General features: G+C 46.0%; 1 protein-coding gene across 1 annotated transcript in view; it reads left to right on the forward strand.

Annotated features, from left to right (window-relative positions):
- The first annotated feature begins 9644 nt into the window (after positions 1–9644).
- The window catches only part of PLXNA3 (plexin A3), a 522917-nt gene continuing 515896 nt past the window's right edge, over positions 9645–16665 (forward strand). Inside the window, exon 1 of the mRNA XM_086940293.1 lies at positions 9645–9871. The gene's annotated coding sequence lies outside the window, so the exon portion shown is untranslated. The remainder of the gene's footprint in view (positions 9872–16665) is intronic.

A 16665-nucleotide genomic window follows, 5' to 3' on the forward strand; every position in this document is an offset into this window, starting at 1 on the left:
GTACGATTTTTATGGGAAAAACGCTCCGAACGGCTATTCGTAGCGGTTTTTTCCGAATCGGAATCGACCCCAATTTCTGCTGCTGCATGGTAGCAGAATTGTTTGTTGGTGAAATTGGAACCGGCGTGGTTCTGCCGGAAAAGACGCACCGCTTACAAAGGGAGCGCCGGCGTCAACTTACAGGGCTACATTTTAGCAAATGTATATATATATATATTAACCCTGGGCGTAGTACTATGCAACACTCGCGGAGCGTGCATAGTTTGCGCTACTACGCACTACGCGAATTGCACATAGCACAGTGCAAAAACGCGTAGTGGGCATTTTTTGCTTGCTCGCGTTCCTCAGCTTCAAGTTGGCGACCGCGAGCGTGCAAAATCAACATCTCAGCAAGACTTTTTTCTCGTTCGCATTCAGCAACATCAATTTGCCGATCGTGGGCATGGAAAATAAACCTCTCGGCGAGATTCTCAACGCGGGAGGTCAGGTTTCTCATTGTGAGTGGTCGCTCATGCTCGCGATGAGAAACTACCAGTTTGCGTTGAGGAAGCTGCTGCTCGCCTTCAAATCTACTCGAGCGGCAGAATACAACTGTTTGCACTGTGCAAGATGCCGTTTGCAATGATTGCACAGTGCGGACAAGCATCCGGCACTGTGCAATCAGTGCGAACAGTTTTTTCCCTACCGCACTAAGCAGTTCATGTAGCTTGCGTAGCCGGAGTGCACTTCGTGTAGCTACGCGTAGAGTTATTACGCGAACTACGCCCATGGTTAATAGAGAGAGAGAGGGGATATATATATATATATATACATATATATTTATACATGTACTTCTCTCTCTCGCTCTCTCTCTCTCTCTCTCTCTCTCTCTCTCTATATATATATATATATATATATATATATATATGGATCACTGACATAATATCGAGGGACATAATATCGACTAGCAAAAATATCGGCGAAAAAATATCGACAGACAGAATACCGACTTTGTATCTACAAACAGGTAAGTACAAAAATATCGAGTAAAAAATATCGTTTACAAAAATATAGTTTATAAAAATATCGACTTTATTAAAAACAATATTAAATTAAATTATTTTAAAAATTAATTACTAAAATATACTTTAAAATACTGAAATTACCTTATAATGATTAAATAATTAATTAAAGTTATAAAAAAAATGTTTACAATCATATTTGTTAAAACATATATATATAGTAACATAATATAATTAAAAAATATCCAATATTATTACCGTAGGATAGCGGAAGTGTAAAAATTACTATTGCCACTCCATAGAGTGCAACAGTAGATAAGGCGTTGTATAGCGTAGAGGTAAAAATTACTATTCCCACTCCAGAGAATGCAACAGTAGGGAAAGCGTTGGATAGCGTAGGGGTACAAATTAATATTCCCACTCCAGAGACTGCAACAGTAGAGAAAGGGTTGGATAGCGTAGGGGTAAAAATTACTATTCCCAATCCAGAGAGTGGAACAGTAGAGAAAGGGTTGGATAGCGTAGGGGTAAAAATTACTATTCCCACTCCAGAGAGTCCAACAGTAGGGAAAGCGTTGGATAGCGTAGGGGTAAAAATTACTATTCCCACTCCAGAGAGTGCAACAGTAGGGAAAGCGTTGGATGGCGTAGGGGTAAAAATTACTATTCCGACTCCAGAGAGTGCAACAGTAGAGAAAGCATTGGATAGCGTAGGGGTAAAAATTACTATTCCCACTCCAGAAAGTGCAACAGTAGGTAAGGCGTTGGATAGCGTAGAGGTAAAAATTACTATTCCCACTCCAGAGAGTGCAACAGTAGGGAAAGCGTTGGATAGCGTAGGGGTACAAATTACTATTCCCACTCCAGAGAATGCAAGTAGGGAAAGCGTTGGATAGCGTAGGGGTACATTACTATTCCCACACCAGAGAGTGCAACAGTAGGGAAAGCGTTGGATAGCGTAGGGGTACAAATAACTATTTCCACTACAGAGAGTGCAACAGTAGAGAAAGGGTTGGATAGCGTAGGGGTAAAAATGACTATTCCCACTCCAGAGAGTGCAACAGTAGAGAAAGGGTTGGATAGCGTAGGGGTAAAAATTACTATTCCCATTCCAGAGAGTGCAACAGTAGGGAAAGCGTTGGATAGCGTAGGGGTAAAAATTACTATTCCCACTCCAAAGAGTGCAACAGTAGGGAAAGCGTTGGATAGCGCAGGGGTAAAAATTACTATTCCCACTCCAGTGAGTGCAACAGTAGGGAAAGTAGATACTTCATATATTATTTAAAAATATATATATATATTAATATCTATAAGAAAATAATTTAAAGTAATTACCAATTTAATATAATATCATAATTAATTAATTACAAATACTAATTTAAATTAATCATTACAATTAGTTATCTATTAATACTAATTAATTACAAATTAACAATTAATGAATTTGTAATTAAAAAGTTACTTAACAATTAAAATCTAATAAATAACAAAAAAATTAACATATGTAATTAGTTATAATTAAATTACTTCCCACCCTATTCGCCTTTAAACTCACAACCCACTACAGAATATAAATTAGTAAAATTAACATAATTATCAATTAATCAATTTAATACAATTAATTCTCAATTAAAATGTAATTAATTTACAAATAACAATTATTTAACAAATAATTATAAATAAAAAAAAGTTCATAAATTAAGATATTTAATGAATTATAATTAAATTACTTCCCACCCTATTCTCCTATAAACCCACAACCCGCTACAGAAATTAAATTAGTTAAATTAACATAATTATCAATTAATAAATTAAATAAAATTAATTGGCAATTAAAATTTTAATTAATTACAAAATAAAAATTAATTAACAATTGATTATAAACAAATACCAATAAATTTACTTATTTAATTAATTATAATTAAATTACTTCCCACCCTATTCCTCTATAATCCCACAACCCGCTACAGAATTAAATTACGCAAAATTTAACATTAAATGTATTAATTAAATTACATTATAACATAAATAAACACTTTTAACACATAAAATACACTATAAAAAAGTCAATATTATTAAATGTTCGATATTTTTATTAACCTATATTATGTACTTCGATATTTTGACTATCTATATTTTAAAATTCGATATTACATTACTTACCTTCAAAACAATATTTTTGATGTCTATATTCTGTCCATTCGATATTTTGTCCAGCCTATATTTTGTACTCGATATTATGTCCATTCGATATTTTGTAGTCGATATTTTGTCTGTTTACCATATATATATATATATATATACAATTTGTTTTGAAGTTCATTTTTTTAAAAATTTCATATTTCTTGCCTTTATAATCTTCAAATGTAATAATGTTATCAGGTACCTGAAAGCCGCAAGCACAGAATACACATCTGTAGCATGCACTTGGCAGGCTGGCCAGCCAAGAGGAAGTTGTTGTTTTGTTGCGTAAGAGTTAGAAGTACGACTGCCTGTTATATTTCTAATGGTTGCGCTTTAGTGTATGTTACTTTAGGAGTCTCTCCAATACGTTGTCTGGGATCCTTGTCAACTCCATAAATGTGCCCATTTTTTCAAAGGAAGCGATATACTTGGTCACTTGCTCAGTATTATTTAGTGATACATTTTACATCTATTTGAAACTTGGTGTTTTTATTAATGCTCCTTTCAAGAGGTCACGTCCACTCATATGTGTTAGCTTTGTTCTTTGCATTTTAAGGTCTCACCTATTAGAAAGTGCACAAGCTGTCTGTTGCCGACACATATTAAGGGCTTACCAAGAGCATCCAGTAGCTCTGGTGCGCCCACCCGTTGCTCACCAATGGTTGGATTTCCTGTCTCTTTTATCTGCTTACTTCTTATTAGTGTCCCAGCTTGTCAATCTTATGCTTGTCCCTCCCATGGAGCACTGCCACTTCACCATCGCTTTTGATTTGTTGTCTTCTACACTTACACTGTTTGCTTTTCAAGCACTCCTTTTTTCTTTTCGGTTAAGCACTCCATGAGAGTACCTCTTTTTTCCAGATGTCTCCCTTGCGTACCTGTGCTTCGCCCTACCCATCTCCATATGGTGCTTGCCCTTGTGTACTTGGCTCACATGTGCTTTTTGTGTGCCCACTCTACACTGCTCTCTTGCCTGCTGCTTCTCCTCACCTCACCCATGCTGCCAGGGTTGCTTCCTTCCTACCCCCCTGGCTTGCTTCTGCTCCTCCTGGGGTGCTTCTGCCACCACCTAGATTGATTTCACCCCCAACTACCTGGATTGCAAGCCACATGCCTCTCTCCCCCCTTTTCTTTTAAAACACACTTTTTTTAATGATCAGTAACTAAACAAAAAAGCACCTGTGTTATTTTGCAGGTGGGTGAATGAGTGGTGCGCGCGCCTACAGAACGGCGCAGGCAGCCTTGTTAAAGTCATTTTCTTTTACTTCAGCCATGCTGCGCAGCATCGGGATTCAGTGCACCATGGCTAAAAACTATTGGCAAAGACAAAAGGTTCCAAACGCAAGACCTGCTAACTCTTTGCTTGTTTATATTCTCTCTCTCGTACCCTTGCTTGTTGAACCAGTTTGTGATGACTTTGATCTCTTTGTAACAATCATCTGGTTTAAGTGCCTGCCACAGGGTGCAGGGATGAACCATACCTCCCGTTTCCCTATGGGAGCTTGTATTATGGACGGTTTGAGTCCTTAATGCATGCTCCTATAGGGAAATGTTGGAATGCGACCGATCAGTGTTCGGTTGCATCCTAATGAGGCGTGCGGGACTAGCAACCGGCTGTCTGTAGGTTCCGTTTACGAGTCGGTGGCTTACGCCCGACATCGAAATCGGCCCCCTAGTGTTAATTTGTTTTCGTGGCCGCATATTGAGCTGAGCCCTTTTCTATAAGTTTCTGTGCTTCGTTGAAAGCACCTCACCCAATTCCCATAGGACATTCTATATCAGACATCCTTTCACCCAAACACTCAGAACGGGAGCCCAAGAACCAGATGCAAGCTGGAGTACTCCGCGTCCTCATCAATGAATGAAGCACTATACACATGCTGCAATACAATAATTACCCTTTTCATTAGCAGCTGTCTGTCTCCTCACATCCTTTGATTGGAAATCACCAGGTTTGTGGTGCTCTTCAGCATGTGAGGTGGTTGGAGTGCTATGGATGGAGGCGATGGGCTGAGGACAGCCTTTTCATTATTTGAGGGTGACACACTCAGCTTTGGAGTTTGCTTTGCGAGCATCATGTCTGTCTGAGTGCTCACATTCTGTCATTAAAAGAGGCAAGCTAATGTGTGAAGATGTAATAAAGCTCCATGCATTGGAAGTAGCTATCCCCACAGGTGACCTCAAACTGGGGTCTACTGGTAATGTAATGTAATGTAATGTTTTACTTGTAAAGCGCACTGTTGCCAGCCAGCATCCTGGCGCTGTATACCGCTGGGGACACTGTCCTGGCTTTCCCTGTGGGATAGTCCCTACTGGGAGTCCCCAAGGGGGAGCCAGGCATCCCCAGCGTTGATGGGGCCGTTGTGGAGATTAGGCAAGCTAATTCCCAGAGTTGCCAGTGGGACCCCTGGTTATAGTAGGCACCTAGGCGAGAATTATCGAGTCCGCTCACCCTGGTTCACGACCCTGCCGCGTCGGGAATTGAACCCTGGTCCCGGGCCGACTTCTGCTTCCGGTTCTGCTGCCTCTAACCAGTGAGCCACACCACTCCACTTACTGGTGTAAATCGACAGAGCATCTTGTCGGGAGCGACCATCTAATGCAAGGGTACAAACATGGATTGTGACGACGAAGAAGAGTGAATAGTAGAGGCTACGGGTCTTGATTGTTGTTCGACATGTGGTGTATCAGAGGGTGGCTGGACAATTGACTTGGCTGGAGGCACAGAAGTGTACACAGTGTGTAAAGTAGTTGCAGAAAGGAGGAAACAGATCAGAATATTGATTATTTACAGCCATACTGTACGCTGTGTCATGCATTGTTTGAGGAGTGAAAAGGTGCTTTGAGGGACATTCATTTGTTACCCTACACACACACACACACACACACACACAAACACACACACACACACATTACTGTTTCAAATATGGCGACTGGAAAGGGATTTAGCCTTTCGTAAGAAATAGTTTTAATTGACATGAATTATATTTATTATTTTAAATATGTTCAGTGGCACATTGTGAGCTTGCTAATTCAAAGTCATGTATTATGGTAATAGAAATATATTACATTTCTTTTTACATGTGCCAATAGTAAATATGCCTATTGTAAACAGCGGCAAGGATAATATAGAAGAAAACTATTCTAACAGGATTTTTTCTATGTTTTCTACACATGTGATCTGTGATGCAAACAGTGGGAGGGGCACTCTTGCACTTTAAATTTGAGTAATGGTGTTTTCAATCTGTGACACGTGATCAAGGGCTTACGGGCTTGAAACGCGTTGTGTTGGGTCACTGAATAAAATACTGCCCACTTGAAATCCTCGGAGGTCTGTGTCTCTTTCCTCGCCTGACTGCCATTGGGAGAACTCAGGAAGTGGTTTGAGGGTTTCCAGATATATATATATATATATATATATATATATATATATATATATATACATCACGCAGTTTCCGTATCGTAGAACACAAAACCACAATCCAAGTAGTCAAAAAGATACGGACACGGACCACAAATATCGTGCTTCTTCTTTATTTCAGTGCTTGAACGTCACAACGCATTTCGGTTCCGCCTTGGACCTTGATCACATGTTTGTATATATATATATATTATTTTTTTTTGCGGCACTCAGGTTCCACCAGCCTCCGCTCCACTCGAACACGGGTGCCTCTCTCGCACGGTGGAATGCGAGATGTATTTGCAAAACGCAAAAACCCCAGACTCTCGGGTTTCAGAAATGAGAGCACTCAAAGCCAATACGGCGTAGGTTAGCCAAGTCTTTTATTAATCAAAGACCTCCTCGATAGTCAGTGTACAAACGCGTTTCGGCGTTGCCGCCTTCGTCAGTGTAACTGACATTGTTTTCAAATTGCATGCAATTTGAAAACAATGTCAGTTACACTGACGAAGGCTGTGATGTCTGCAGGCAGAAAGGTGTGGCAAAAGAGTCCAATCATTAGTTCTATTTAACATCCTTCTGGTTGGTTACGACCTCTGGTGGGTTACTTGATTAGAGATTTCTGGGACTCTGCCAATTCACTCTATGTAGGCATCACGGCTTTCCAACTTAGACGCCTCCAGCTAGTCCAGAACCAGGCCGTTGACTGATCTTTTACCAACCTAAATGGCACAGTGTTAGACCACTGATGAAAAGCCTCCATTGGCTCCCTGTGGCTATGCATGGCTTGTTTAAGATGGGTTGCACGATTTTCAAGGCTCTTCATGCCAACAGCCCAGCCTTTATCTCATCCAAGATTCTACGCTATGTCCCCACTCGTAAGCTACAATCTTCCCATCTGGACCTATCAGTCACTTCTACTTTTAAACGCAAAAAACATGGTGGCTCCGGTTTTGCAGTCTTAGCTCCTCAGTTTTGGAACTCACTCCCCGTGGAGCTGAGGTCGGTCACCTTCCATGCACCTTTCAGGAAATAGCTGCAGACATGGCTGTTTTCTCAGGCATATGACAATTAGGCTTCCCCTCCGATGCTGCATTACTTCCACTCCAGCGCCAAGAAACCGTTGGTGAATGTGCGCTTGATAAGTACTTTTTAACATAACATAACTCGTAGATTTTTCCATATCATAATTCATCATCCTCCAGTGGATTCTGCCTTAATAACATCGATATTGCACCAAATTATGCTCTACAGTGAGCTTCAAGCACTGACTCTCGGTTCACTCGCCTTATTACCTGTTTAAGCCTGCTAAGCGCAACACAGGCAGTCTGCGCGCAGCAGCCCACTTTCCATTTCTTGCGTGGTAGTTCAAGCCTCTCGACCAGGACTGGCCTAATAAAATGCTCAAAAGTGTTGTGCTTAGCAGGCTTAAATAGGTTAGGTTTAATGAAGGTTTTTTTTTTTTATGGAACATGCAGGACATGTTGGGATGCCAGCCACCAAGCGGTGTTGAAGACGTATTAAGAAGTTGTTCCGCATCGTGGGACATGGGGGCAGCATGTGGGCTGAATGGTGTGGGAGAGAAGGTTGGTAGAGTTCTAGGGAAGGCGCTTTAACAGAAGAGAAACCTCCACTGTTGGCAGTAATCAATGTCTGTTTCTTATTTGTACCAATTAACTTACCACCTGCTTCATTGAAACCAGAGTGCCTCATTTCTATGTAATTATAACATAACATGTGTATTTGTAAAGCGCACATTCACCCCTGACGAGGCATCTTGGCAGTGAATAACAGATGTTTATTGTTACCCAACTCAGTGGTACTCAATTTTATTGACCTCAGATGGATGAAAGGCTGAGTGGACCCGCTGGGATTTGAACCTGTGACCATGAGGCAGAACACAGACCCCTGCAGTGGATGCATTAGTCCACTGAGCGTCTGGTGGGGAATGGCATGTCAGCCAGGGAATGACCTGTGAAGTCAAAAAATATTCCCTACTGCCTCATTTTGCTCATCTGCCTCAGAGAGGGCACCACATTTCACTCTGCAATTTGATTTATGATCAGCTATTGGCCCAGTGCATCGTCTGGTAGCCTCGCATGGCATTTCTGTACACTAGTGCCAGGGTAAACCACGAGGCTGTTGGCCCAATGCAGCAGGAGTGTCCTGTGTCCTAACACTTTCATACTCTGCTATCAACCTCATCTGCGCAGTGAAGGCTATAGGCAGCCACCAACTTCTTGTGGAAATCCATGACTACAAGTCCCAGAATTCAAAGGGAAAAAATCCTGGATTGGACTGGCACATACATCATGCATGGACATGGGAAACTTGGCACGTATGGCATTCCCCCGTCTGCACTGCGTCCGCTGGGGTTTACAATCAGCTCTCTCTGCCTTTGGACGCTTCTACTGGCCACGCTCACCAAGGGGCTGGGGAGGGGTCTCCAGGGGGCTGGGGAGGGTTCTGCAAGGGGCTGGGGAGGGGTCTCCAAGGGGCTGGGGAAGTATCAGGCACACTGCACCGAGTACACTGAGGGGCTTACTTACAAGCCCCTTGCGCCAACCGTACGTCACTTTTCCCATGTTAAAAATGACGCAAAAGTGGGGCTAGGGCCTTGTAAATAAGCCCCTGAGAGTTTGTGAGCTCCCAGCATCCTTATTGTCAGGTGTTCTGAAAGCACCATCAAGCTGCAATGGTGCACCCCCGTGGTGCCACATCCCTGTGGTTACACGCCCGGGCAGGGGCTTTAAATCACAGCACTCCCCTCCTCTGTGTTTTTCCACGGATACTGGCCCTTTAAGAGGCTAACTAGGAGCGCACCATTCTGACACCCAGAAGGGGTAAATAATAAAAGCAGCAAAACAGAAAAGCTGTGTACCCTCACACCACTGAAACCCATCTCTGTTTGCGTAGATCGGAGCACGGATGCCAAGCCGTTCAAGGTTGTGCGACTCAATGGGTATTAATTGTGCCTCTGTTGGCTCTCTCCCCCGCCGTCAGCTAGGGCGATGGTACGGTCCGCCTTTAAAAGCCGTTATCCCAGCCGCGCGCGCCTTAGTGGCCGTGGAGGAGGCGGCAGCGCGCGTATCTGTGCCCTGGTGGACGTTCGGATGCTCGTGACGTCAGGCCTCCCGGCCACGCCCACAGCCACTGGAGAAGGAGGAGGATTTCGCGCGCGCGGCGCTGCCCGGCGCGAGACGTCCGCGAGGGGGAGCGCTCGAGCCGCGGCGGCGGCAGGGGCCGCGAGCCGTGACGTCACCATCACCTCTGCCTGCTGGCCCAGGTACTTTGAGCGGGAGCGCGGCAGGTGCGCGTGCTGAGCGGACGGCGAGGGAGGGGGCAGCGCCGGCGGGACCCTCCCCCTTGAGTCCCCCCAGACCAGTGGATGAAGGAAGGCTCTGGCAGCCCGGAGAGAGCCAGGGAGCGCAGGGGGGACCCCTTCCCCGGAGGAGCACCCCGGGCATTGGTGCACGCGCGGGGGTCCGGAGATGCTGAGGTGCGACCCTGTGTGCAGCCCTCGGTGCTGCTGCCCTTTGCTTTAATAACCATTTGTGACCACCCAGTAAACATCTTTGATGTGATATATATATATATATATTTATATATATATATATTTTGTACTATATACTTGAAAGCCCCCCAAAATGGTTGATTGGTAACATTTGCTTTTCACCCTTTACATAAAATATTGGCCAGTTGTCTACCCCAATAAGCAGTCTATTTGTGGCACCTTAATACTGGGCACCCCGCCTGGCAGACTCCGCCGCCCCTCTCGGCGCATCACCGGTGCCCTCCCTTGAAGGAGACACAGAGCCCTTTTGGGGTGAACGCCGGGTGCCCTAGTGATCTTAATGGGAAAATACCTCGTCTAATGAATACTTTACAATCACCTCATCGACATGTTCCACCCTCCACCTCGGCATTATCCACGGCCTCTATAGATGAGACCTATTCTGCACTCCCGGGCTTCCCCCCAAGAGCTGAGGCTGCGCGCCTTCTTGTACAATATATCTACCTGTTGTCATTGGTATCCCACATGTAGCTTGGACTGCGTGCTTTTCCTGTATAATGTATCCCCTATCTTTCCAATGTGATCCCTCCCGTTCTTACGCTTTGCATACCACCCCTTAATCCTGTAAAGCGCTCTGATACCCTAATGGGTCTATAAAAATATAAAATAAATAAATAATAAACCGACAGCTTCCCGTGGACCTCCCAAATACTCCTTCGGGGGAGCCACAGGTCCTCTTCCTGCCAAGTCACCCTCATATTACCCCTAGTTGTCCCTCACAAAATAACCATTTTCTTTAAATCCATATTCTTAATTTGTACTCCCTCCATGCCCAGGTGACAACGTGCTCCTCATTTTTCGGTGCTAGATTCTTTCATTGGGGTAAAAAATTAATAAGCCAATTGTCTGTTACTTGCATTCAAAGCATCCCACGGTGCAAACATTTCGAAAGAGTATTAGTGCGCTGGCCGCCTGTCGCCATTCAAGAGGTTCGGCTGCCCCTCGATGGAAGCGCTGTCTTGATAATTGCACCCCAAAAATGTGCATGGCTATGTTTGCTAAAATGCTTGTATGCGCCGCAGCGCCTGGGTTATCAAGATTAGCTTTTTGAGCTAAGAAGTAATGTTCATTGCTCTTTCCTTTGCCTATGCTTGTTCATTTAGTGAGCTGGACTTTCCTAAGGTGATAACTGCGGGTCACTGGGGATTAATCAACACTGTCACTCTTGTCTGTCAATGTCCACAGTTTTCTCTCTGTAATGACTATAGACATTTTAAAGGCCTTCCTTCGCTGTCTTTGCAGGGCACCAAAGCTGTACTCTGCCTTTGGTGTGGAAATAATCCCTGTCGATTTCTTAGATTTGTCCCTACGTTGCTCTGGGCGTCCAGTGTTTTCCATTTGCACTGGTTTGTAAGTCCTACATATATATCCTTGGCTTGAGACAGCGGTGGTTCCATCGGTGGTAAAGATGAAGTGGTTTGTAAAGTCTGAAGGTGTTCATTGCACTTCGTTACTCTACTTGTATGTTGCTCGTTCGTCACTGGGCCTTGGGTTATTGTATATATTCAAGGTTTCAGGCCCTTTTCTATGTACTGGAGTTTTTTTTTAATAGATTACTTACCACTGCTGCTAACAGTACTTGTCAGTAGTATGCATACATACCACAACACCTGCTGCCTGCTCCGGGTTTATAGAAGTGTTCACTACAGTGCCTCGTAGGGCCCATGTTTTTAGGTGTGTGCCTCCTCCATACATTTCATCATATTGTGTGGGTGTTTTCTACATCAGCAGGTCGCCTTCGGGTGCAGTGATTAGCTGGACAAGGCTTTGCGTTGCTGTGTCTGCTCTGTGTGTGGTCACACTCCATATTTAAGTATTTCTGCTTTTTGCTCGGCACCAGCATTGCTTACTCAGTGGGCGACTTCCACTGCGCACTCTTCTGGGGGCATGAGCTCATGGTGTGTTGCTGATGCCCGGATGTCGGCTGGACATTGATAGGAGTCTGTCATGGACACATTGCACAGTCATCTCCTGCTGCTGCGCAGGGTAACATGGGGACAGGCAGTGCAAGGGTGTCTTCACCGCTTTAGAGTCGCAGGAACAGTGCACACTGGACTTCACTGCTCACGGTGACATGGGAACATTGCACACTGGACTTCACTGCTCACGGTGACATGGGGAACATTGCACATTGGACTTAAGTGTCATGGGGACATTGCATGATACTGCTCAGTGTGTCATGGGGACATCGCATGATACTGCTCAGTGTGTCATGGGGACATTGCACACTGGACTTCACTGCTCACGTTGACATGGGGACATTGTACAGTGGACGGCTTTCACGGCTCACAGGGACATTGCACACTGGACTTAAGTGTCATGGGGACATTACATGATACTGCTCAGTGTGTCATGGGGACATTGCACAGTGGACGGCTTTCACTGCTCAGTGTCATGGGGACATTACGTGGTACTGCTCAGTTTGTCATGGGAACATTGCATGATGCTCCTCAGTGTCATGGGGACATTGCATGATGCTCCTCAGTGTGTCACGGGGACATTGCATGATGCTCCTCAGTGTGTCATGGGGACATTGCATGATGCTCCTCAGTGTGTCACGGGGACATTGCGTGATGCTCCTCAGTGTGTCACGGGGACATTGCATGATGCTCCTCAGTGTGTCATGGGGACATTGCATGATGCTCCTCAGTGTGTCACAGGGACATTGCATGATGCTCCTCAGTGTGTCACGGGGACATTGCATGATGCTCCTCAGTGTGTCACGGGGACATTGCATGATGCTCCTCAGTGTGTCACGGGGACATTGCATGATGCTCCTCAGTGTGTCACAGGGACATTGCATGATGCTCGTCAGTGTGTCACGGGGTCAGTGTGTCACGGGGACATTGCATGATGCTCCTCAGTGTGTCATGGGGACATTGCATGATGCTCCTCAGTGTGTCATGGGGACATTGCATGATGCTCCTCAGTGTGTCATGGGGACATTGCATGATGCTCCTCAGTGTGTCACAGGGACATTGCATGATGCTCCTCAGTGTGTCACAGGGACATTGCATGATGCTCCTCAGTGTGTCACGGGGACATTGCATGATGCTCCTCAGTGTGTCACGGGGACATTGCATGATGCTCCTCAGTGTGTCACAGGGACATTGCATGATGCTCGTCAGTGTGTCACGGGGTCAGTGTGTCACGGGGACATTGCATGATGCTCCTCAGTGTGTCACGGGGACATTGCATGATGCTCCTCAGTGTGTCACGGGGACATTGCATGATGCTCCTCAGTGTGTCACAGGGACATTGCATGATGCTCGTCAGTGTGTCACGGGGTCAGTGTGTCACGGGGACATTGCATGATGCTCCTCAGTGTGTCATGGGGACATTGCATGATGCTCCTCATGTGTGTCATGGTGACATTGCATGATGCTCCTCAGTGTGTCACGGGGACATTGCATGATGCTCCTCAGTGTGTCACGGGGACATTGCACACTGGGCTTCTCTCTGCTCAGTGTCATGGGTGAGCGTGTACAGTGGACATTTCTTGCTGCTTTCAGTGTGACTGGGACATTGTACTGTGGCCTTCACTCACTGCTCGTGGTTTGGGGTGGACATTAGCCAATGCATTGCTGGCCCTGGGTGTCGGGGGATTTTGCAGAGAGGGGTACTCTCAAAGTGTTGAGCAGACATAGCTGCTGCCAGCCGTGCCTCTGAATGTTGGGTGGCGTTGCTTGGATGGTGACTGTCTTCAGGCTTTGAGTGGGGCGCTGTTAAGTAGTTGTCAGCGGGCTTTGGCCGACACTGCTGAGTGAGACCTCTGTGTTATGTCACTGCTTTAAAGACTTACTCTCACTGGTCGGGTGCGCATTGTTCAGAGGATTAATGGTCATGACTTTGGGCAATAGTTTGCGCAATCTTCCCGAGGGCCCCCAGCGCTGAGGCACCTCTCCGGAGGTAGCTGTGCGCTTACAAATGCTGGTATTATTTATTAATTATTTATTGGCACGCATTGCCCCATAGCTCTCTGTCAGTGCTCGTGGCTGTCACCGGGCAGTGTCTGATGGCTTTCCAAGTCTCCCCCTTGCCAGCCCCAGCCTCTCCAGATTGCTCTGCCCCTCCCTCGTGTTGGTAGCGGTGTGCCAGGCTGCCGGGGCTCAGGTGGCCCTGCTGCTGGATCCGAGGCTCATCGGAGGAAACCCCACCGACCTGTTCTTTGTGTTTCTTGGAAGCCTCTGCCCGGGCTCAGCTCGAGGCTGGAGACGCAAGAACCTTCTCCTTCCCTTTTAAGGCAAAGCCGCTGCTCCGGTGCATCGTGCTGGGCACGGAGCCTGTGCGGTGGGGCTCTGCGAGCCGCCCCTGCTCCAACATCCTTGCATATCGTACGTTGTTTTCCATCAAAGCAGGGACGGGTGTCTGCCTCTTACGGTCCCTGGCCGCCTCTCCATGGCTCAGGAGACGCCGTGTTGTTGCTGAGCGCGGTGCCTTGGGCCGCTCGGCCATCCTGAACAATTTGTTATTATGTCTCATTACAGCGACATAGCACCCAGGGTAACGCACATTATCCAATGCTGTGTTTTTAGGTAGCGGTTTATTTTCAGTTTAAACTCCCAACAGGAAGGGTCTATCTCCCCCCATACAAACCCTCTGAAAACCACAGAGGGAGAGAAGGCGGTTTCGCCATTGCTGGTCGATTCCTCGCTCTTCCTTCCTGTTTCATTGGAGGGCCGCGGCTTGGTGCAGCTCCCTTTCATCCCCGCTGTGCATTTGAATAATAATGATTGTTATTTATTGCGAGTTTACCTTGCTTTTTATTTATCAGCCGCAATGTGACAGTGATGAGGAAGGATAGTAGGCTTGATGGAAGGGAGTCGAGCTGGGCCACCCTGGCCCCTCCCCCCTCCGCAGGCACTGCCGTTGCCTCCCGGGTCTTGCATGCTTTATTTATTTGCCCACTCGGCTAATGCGATCTGTCAGGGGCCTAGTGCCTCCTGGCGTGACAGGGAGTCGTTCTTATGGAAACGACCCAGCATTCTAAATCTTCTGCCGTGCATTCGGTGCCACGGAGTGTCTTCTGTGCCTTGGGACCAGGGTGCCCCGGGGTCCACTGGGAGGGTAAGTTAGCAAAGGCTCAACCGTGATGGGAAGCTTCATTTACCCAGACCACCCCTTGCTAATTCTCGCTAAAGAGCCCACATGCAGGGGATGGATGTTAAGGGGCAGAAAGACACAAAGGTGTCAGCCATGGCTGTTGCCAAGCGATGCACTCTAGGTATTTTTTTTTTAACTTCTCTCCCAAACGGCTACACTTTCTCTCTTTTTCATCTTCTAATGGATAAGGAAGGTATATTTTTTTATTGGATCCCAGAATCTGAAGGCATAATCTCTTGGATTTTTTTTATTTTGGGATAGAAATCAAAATATTTTTCCGCAGCATTCCTGCGTTTTTTAAGTTCCTCTCTTTAGACTTGAGCCTCTCTTTTCGCTGTTTACCAGATCCTGCTTTATCCATAGCGCTGTTTATTTTTAAGGGGTTCAGAAGCAGCTCTTGCGGGGGGGGTTGGTGCGGGGGCTAAAGTTTCTAATTTGCTGTAACTGCAGCTCTTTGAAGCTTTGAACGCATCTAACAAAAGGCATTTAAATCCGAGTGCTGTGTATCGTGTGATCTAGAAATCCCTCTGCGTTTCCTCTTTTTCTGTATGTGTTCAGTGTTGGGGTTGTTGCAGCGCAGAAAACCACAAGGTGCCTTTAGGAAACTCTGCCTCCTCGTTCTCCCTGATTCCAGGCAGATTTGTACCGGTTTAGCCCAAGCTGCTTTTATTTCCGTGATCTGAAGCCTGGCGTGTATTGTTTTCACTAGGGGTGGGCAGAATTTCTGTAGTCGCGCTATGCAAAGCTCGCAAAACTGTAAAAAAAATCTCTGCGAGCACGCAAAAGTTCTGGGAACACGCGGAATTGCTTGTTCTGCCCCTTCGCAATGCTTTTTTCCTGTTCGCAGGCTCAGGGAGAAATATCTTGCGAACATGCATTTTGAAAGTGCTTACAAGCAAAAAATTCTGCGAAGCCGCGGATCGCGGAATTTTTGGCATTTCCGCGTTCTCTGCGGAACACTAAATTACCCAAATACCGTGAGCGGAACAGAATTTTCTCCCCAGGCCTAGCTTTCACCCGTCCCAAGGAGGGCCCAGTAGAACTGCAGCCAGGGCCCTGGGTCTGGTAATCCTGGCCGAAGCACCGCTGCCAGGGACCTCTTTCTTCTTCCCCTTGCGCTCCAGGGAAAGGAAGGCTTCGAGGTTCCCTTCTGAACTTCGTTTTTGTTTTAATTGTCCTGCCCATGTTGTTGCAGTGCATGCAGAGTTTACGTGTGCTGATCATCAAAGTTTTTCCAGGACTTTGTAGGCTGTGAAAGCTAAACATCTCTGAAAGTAAATATTTGAGAGGAGGCTTGTCACTACTTCAGGAGTCCAGCTGAGGGGGCGGCTCCGAAAAATGTGGCTTCTGGGAAGGAGGCCAACCCCACATCCAATCGCAGTAGTTGGGCGATAAAAGATGGT

Source organism: Lissotriton vulgaris, chromosome 10 (assembly GCF_964263255.1).
Source record: "Lissotriton vulgaris chromosome 10, aLisVul1.2, whole genome shotgun sequence".
In the NCBI taxonomy this organism is placed as follows: Eukaryota; Metazoa; Chordata; class Amphibia; order Caudata; family Salamandridae; genus Lissotriton; species Lissotriton vulgaris.